Source organism: Nematolebias whitei, chromosome 7 (genome assembly GCF_014905685.2).
Source record: "Nematolebias whitei isolate Nwh7 chromosome 7, NemWhi1, whole genome shotgun sequence".
Classification (NCBI taxonomy): domain Eukaryota; kingdom Metazoa; phylum Chordata; class Actinopteri; order Cyprinodontiformes; family Rivulidae; genus Nematolebias; species Nematolebias whitei.
The window spans coordinates 26,054,657-26,061,184 of record NC_056504.1 but is presented as its reverse complement, the minus strand read 5'-3'; the positions used below and the strand labels follow the sequence as shown (position 1 = coordinate 26,061,184).

The window sequence follows — 6,528 nt, the reverse complement described above, 5'->3', positions numbered from 1 at the left end:
CTCAGTCAGCGCAGAGAGCAGAAGTGAGAGCTTTGATTTCAGCACTAAAGTGGGCGGAAAGCAAGAAAATGACTATCTTTACAGACTCCGCGTATGCTTTTTGTGCAGCGCATGTTGAACTGGCGCAGTGGAGGAGAGGAGGTTTTCTGACAGCTAACGGTAAACCTAATAAACATGAGGCAGACATGAGAGAATTAGAAACAGCACTGATGTTACCTGCAGAAATTGCCATTGTTAAATGTTGAGATCATGATTCAGATTAATCAAACATAGCAAAAGGAAACTGTCAAGCTGATTTGGAGGCGAAAAAGGCCTCAGGATTTATCAACTGGAGTCAGATGGTGATGTCAACACCAGAAGAAGAAGAGGTGATGAGATGGGATGAAGAATCCATCACCTGTTGCCAACAAGGTGCAGCTCCAGAAGAAAAGGCAGTGTGGAGTGAGAAAGGAGCTGAACAAAGACCAGATGGTTTGTGGATAAACCCGGAAGATGGGAGATGGGTACTCCCACTGAGCCTGAAGAGGAGAATTTTCGAAGAAGTTCATGGTTTGGTTCATGTAGGGGTACACCAGATGAAGAGGAATGTCGTCAACTGGTGGCACCCATATATGAACTCTTTGATCAGAGCGTTTGTGAAAGAATGCACGTTATGCAGTTTGTATAACTCCAAGCCAGCTTTTAAACCGCGTCAACAAGGAAAGTTTCCTACGGACATGACACCGGGTCGTGAGGTAATAATAGATTACACTGATATGATTTAACCAGTACGAGGTTTCAGATACTTGTTGGTTTGCGTCGACACGTTCACTGGATGGCCAGAAGCCTGGCCCGCTAAAAAGGAAGATAGTCAAACGGTAATCAAGTGTTTAATAAATCAGTACATCCCCAGACATGGGTTCCCAACTCTAATTAGGTCGGATAATGGGATTCATTTCAAAAATGCAGAGCTGCAGAAGGTTGAAAAGGCCTTGGGTTTGAAGCATGCTTTCGGAACAGTTTACCACCCCCAATCACAAGGAAAAGTGGAAAGATTGAATGGAAACCTGAAACAAAAGTTATCAAAAATCTGTGCACAGACAAATTCCAATTGGCTTGATGCGTTGCCTATCGCCCTCATGGCGGTAAGAGCTTCTGTTAACAGGGGTACAGGTTTCACCCCTTATGAACTGCCCACAGGAAGGTCGTTCCCAGGGCCCCAGCAAAATATGGAGTGGCCCTCAGAACAGGTATCTAAAATGACACACAAAATGTACTTTGATACACTAAAAGGTATGTTGTCTAGTTTCCACCTACAGATCCCTGAATCCAATACTCTGGACGGAGTAAGCCCCACGTGCCCACTCTCAGATTGGGTACTGCTGAGAGTCACTAAACGAAAGTGGGCGGAGCCAAGGTGGACGGGCCCATATGAAGTGACGGAACGCACATCATACGCAGTACGCTTGAGAGGTAAAGGATCCACGTGGTTTCATCTCAGCCAGTGTGCACCTGCAGGCGAACCACAAAGATCGCTTCAGCAGGTCCGGACGGATTTGCAACATCAGTAGAAGGTGTGATCAAACACCTGACGTCTGGAGTGAGTGTCCTACATGAGAGGGAAATTAGCTGGGTGATCACCTCTTGCCAGGAAGAGTGGAAGACGCGTCGTGAGCAGGAGTATAAAGAGTGGAAGACGCGTCGGTTTAATCCTTGATGTTTTTGTGAAATAAAAGGCAACAGAAACATTGGGAATGAAGTCCCCCTGTTTAGCCATTTAACAGCAAGAGGAGTTGAGCAGCTGTGTTCCTGTAGGCCGCAGGAGCAGTGGGTGGAGTTACGGAAGGAGCTACCACATTTGAGGAGAGCTCCTGTGTGGTTAACCTGAGAAGCTGCATCGAGACACCCATCCAACTTCTGAAAAAAAAAAAAAAAAAAGAGAAAAACTGTGGTTTTTAAGGTGTATGTGTTTATTTTCCGCAGGTTGATTTATAACTGTTAATACATCCACTTACAAATTTCAAGTGGGTTATCACCTTAAAATAGAGTTATTTTTAGAGGGTCAGACTTTTAACTTTTACTGTGTGTGCATTTTGAATTAATTGTTCCACAGGTTTACAGTGATCGATTCCTGGGTATAAAAAGAAAAACAATAATTCTGGTATTCAATTAAAGCGTGGATTTTAGAAGACAAGTATTTAAATTTTCTCCCCTTGCTCTGTGATAATAGAATTCTTTCAGGTTGTGGTGAGTTGACATTTGGCTGCATGTACTGTTGAATCTCAGGTTTATACATCATAATCAGTTTTCATTTTCAGTGTGGGGACATAGCAATCATGGTTCTCATATCAAATAAGCTGTTGACTGCTGGAGGGATAATTGGGGTGTTGATGGTATGTCTTGTGTTGGTGCTGGAACTAACCTGTGTCATTCCAGGACTCAGGAGATGTCGCACCACACCGGTGAAGATCAAGAGAGAGATCCCTAGGAGGGGGCCGTGGTCCCCAGTTCATGAATTTGATCAGTTACCGTTGAATTTGTCCCATGCTTTTCAGATGAACAGTTGGTACCATTATGCTCAGTTTTTAGCCAGGGGGCGTCATGATTCTGAATGTTATGTATGCACCAAACTTCCGGTCACAGCTTCACATTTGCCATTGCGTGTTAAACCCCTGGATCGGGGGCAATCATTTTGTCTTCTGCAATACAGCTCCAGGAGATATAGTCGGGGACCACACTGGTGTAAGGCCAAGCGGTATGAGTTGACACAGGAAGCGCAGGTGGTGGTGTTGAGTCAGTATGTAGAGTGGCCCTCGAGTGAGCAGTTTCCAATTTGTGTACACCGACAGCACTGGCAGGACTCCTATCAGGTGGCGGTGGGCATGTTGCCCCCTGAGAAGTGTCAGGCAATATATCACCCTGGTAATCATCACATTGTGGTACCTGGGAAGAATGGAACATTTCCCATTGAGGATCTGGCTTGGTTGTGTGGACATACGGTACTGTTGATTCTTCCCAGTAACTGGACAGGTATCTGCGCACCTGTGGCGGTCACAGACGAATAATTTCTTGTGTCTGTAAGTAATGGTTCCCATTATGTCAGGCAAAGAAGGGCTGTGGGCATCAGGCCGCACGACTCCATTTGGGGTTCAGACGTACCAGACAAATTTAAACACTGGACAGTAGGAGAAAAGGTCATGCTTTCACTTTTCCCGTGGGCTGGGGTTGGTAAGCTACTGTTACGGGTGGAAACCTTAGATTACCGTTTTGGGATTTTCATTAATTCAACAATTAAGGCGCTGGAGGGCATATCAGCGGAGTTGTCAGCCTTGAGAGTGATGGTGTTACAGAAAAGAATGGTGTTGGATTTGTTAACGGCATCTAGAGGTGGAGTGTGTGAGATTATTGGAAAAGATGCATGTTGTGCTTACATCCCTGATGAGAGTAGTCAGGACCCCCAGGGCAGGGTGACTAAGGCATTGGCCCAGCTGAGAGGCCTGCAGGAGGCGAAGGCTAAAGATCTGCCTGCAGGATCCTCAGGGTTTTGGTCATGGTACATGAGTGGGACTTGGAGTCAGCTGCTGATCAAACTGTTGGTACCTCCTTTGGCTATTATTGTTCTTTTTTGTATTTTGTTGGGTTGCATTGCACCGTGCGCTAAAGCAGCAGTCGCGCGGATGGTTAACTTTGATGGAGTGGTGGGCACAGGTACGGTGTGTCCTGTGATCCGGGCCAGTGAGGACTCCTCGCAGTCAGGACAGGACCACCTGCAGTTGGCTGAGACAAAATACCTGTAGCCTTTGAAGTTTAGTTGGTCTATCATTTTTTGATAGACCAAGAGAGGGATTGTTGGATTTCATGTTTTATCTTTTAGTATTATTTTAATCAAGCTTGAAATTTCATGTATTAAAATGTGTTTATGTGTCATTCTTTCCCTAACTTACAATCATTTAAATGTTAATCAGAATGTTAAGCAATTAGTTTGCTTATAGATATATAATCTCACATTAGCTAGGAAAATCACATAAGTTCACAATGTTAGTGTTACGATCCTCCGTGTTGTTTAGACCCATTTGCAGGCAGGCGAGCGGGGCAGGAGTTTATAATAAAAATAATTTATTTTAAACCACAAAAACAAAATGGCTGACGGGGCAGCAAAACTACAGGCAGGATCCAGGCAGACAAGAACAGGACAGATTCAAAAATCAGACTGATACCTGGCACAAGGAATAGAGGAGGACCATGTTGTCTGTAAAAACAGAACAATGACCGGACCAGAAGTGGAGGAGAGAAAGGCTTTTTATAAGACAGAGGGAGAGTGAGCAATGAGAGAACCTGGGCAGGTGGCTGATGAGGGACAGGTGTGAATGATAAAGACTGAGGAGTGGAGAGGCAGACTGAGGAGCAAGTGGAAAACACAAATACAAAGAAAACAGACAGGGACAGAGCCTGTCAGTTAGAAATTTACATTTTGATATAATTACAAGCGAATCACAACGGGCCCAATGTCAGGTAAGATACTTTTTAATTACACAAGAGGAAGGGCTGCCTTCTCACTAAGGAGACTTAGCCAGAACTGAGAGACTGATTAACATAAAATAAATTAGACCACATCTCTCTCTCTCTAACTTAGACTAAGACAGTTGGACTAAATAAAATTAGTATCATAATAACAATTAGTAAGTCACATAAAATCATCAGTTGATGAGGGGGACAGTTCAAACCACACAGAGATGAGTTAGTTAATAATTAATAGTTATTAATTATTCCTAGAAAGAAACTAACTTTAGAACAGAATCATTTGGTATCACTAAGATATAAGTAGGTTACACTGAAACGGCTAAAACAAAGAGCCGATTTTCACGCAGGTCATAAAAGTGGCTTATCTTATCTAAAGAATGTGCCAAGTCCCCGGCCAGAGCAGAGTAACCATGGCAACCTTTCGGTTAAACCAATCAGAGAGCCCGAAGTGTATAAAACACAGCCACCAGAAAAATACGAGTAGCATTTGCTGGAGAAGCGTTAGATCAGGTCGGTTTTGGTAAATGCTCCTGTATGCATACAGATTTGTTGAGTTTATGAACTCTGAATACTTGTAATCTGTTGTCCAATAAACCTTTTGAACTAAGGTGGACTGTATCAGTTGTTTGAACACCATTAGTGGCCTCTAGCCACAACACTCTTTAGAAACTGTTCGGCCACCAAAATGTAAAAGGTGGGGGTTTAAAGAGGAGATGGGTGAATTTATCTCTTTAGAAACCTGTTCGGGCCACCAAATATGTAGTGTGTCAAGGACAACTTTGCTGTGGACATACTGTCCCACCAAATGTGTTATTTAAAACGCGTACGGTCCCACCAAATGTAGTGAAATGGTGGGGGACAGCTTAATTGTACCTTCACTACTAATTATTTAAATATAACGGGTTCTCTCTTTTTCGAGTTAAATTAATGCCACGTGACAAGGTAACTGTGAGGATTCTTTAGTCAGTGACAAGAGACGTTCAATTTCTTTTGACCCATCAGAATAAATGTGGTCATTTATTTAACAGAATCAAAATTTAGCATCAAAACATGTACACGTGATTAGCTGATCTGGTTATGATTAATAAAACGGCACGCTTTACTAATAAGACAACAAGACATTTCTGAAGGCATCTAAATTACTAGCAAAATAGAAGAGTTGAAAGGAAGGATGGGTGAAGGGTGGTATATGTTGTTGACCAGAATTGGCACGCTTCTTTCCATCACCAGCTCAAACTTCCGGTACACTTCGCACGTCACGACTCGTTACCTTCGCAGGAGATAAATCAGCTCCGGTGTCGGGTCCATTTTAACGCTACCTTCCAGCGTCTCCGGTAAGAGCGGCTGGTCATCGTCAGAAGTCGTGTCGATTTACTCCGTTCAACAAACAGGCTCAGCTCCCTTCGAAGTTGGAGGCTTTACACCCGGGTGGATTCACAGCAAGCATCTGTGAGTCCGTCAGAGATCCCAGTCAGGAGTGGAAGACTCCACAAGGCTTGAGAAGACGCCATCAAAGACTGAGTTCAACTCAGATCCAAGACTTCAGAAGAACGGACTAGACTCCAGAAGACCCAGTAGTTCCAGGAAGTGTCGACTTTTAAAAGCGTTCTCACTTCTGGTCACTTAGGACTTCCTGATTGGTTGAAACAACCAACAGGGGGTGTGTTTCAGTGATGTCAGAGGGTTATTAAAAGTCAAAAAGACAGCAGGAATGTTTAGGAACGTTTAGTACAGACAGAGAAATGTTTTGAAGAAGTGAGAGGAAGTTGGTGCCAGTTGCTTCTTTTTTACCGTCTGCTAGGTTTAAAAACAGGACAATTCGTTCTAATAACTTCTTTCTGGCTGTCTCTGACTTTTGACCGACATCACTACTTCTCCTTTAGACAGAAAATCAAAATGCATAATTACGTTGTAAATAGACATTTACCTTGATTTCTAATTTAAATGAGGATTAAAAAATGATTAATACCGTTTCACAGTTGATTTAAAATGAGTGGTTCACTTCAACATTTAGAAATGGTATGAACT

General features: G+C 43.2%; 1 protein-coding gene across 1 annotated transcript in view; it reads left to right on the top strand.

Moving 5' to 3' along the window:
- LOC119411766 (membrane-associated guanylate kinase, WW and PDZ domain-containing protein 3) overlaps positions 1-6,528 on the top strand; it is a gene marked incomplete in the record, with an annotated part of 451,370 nt that overhangs the window by 4,715 nt on the left and 440,127 nt on the right.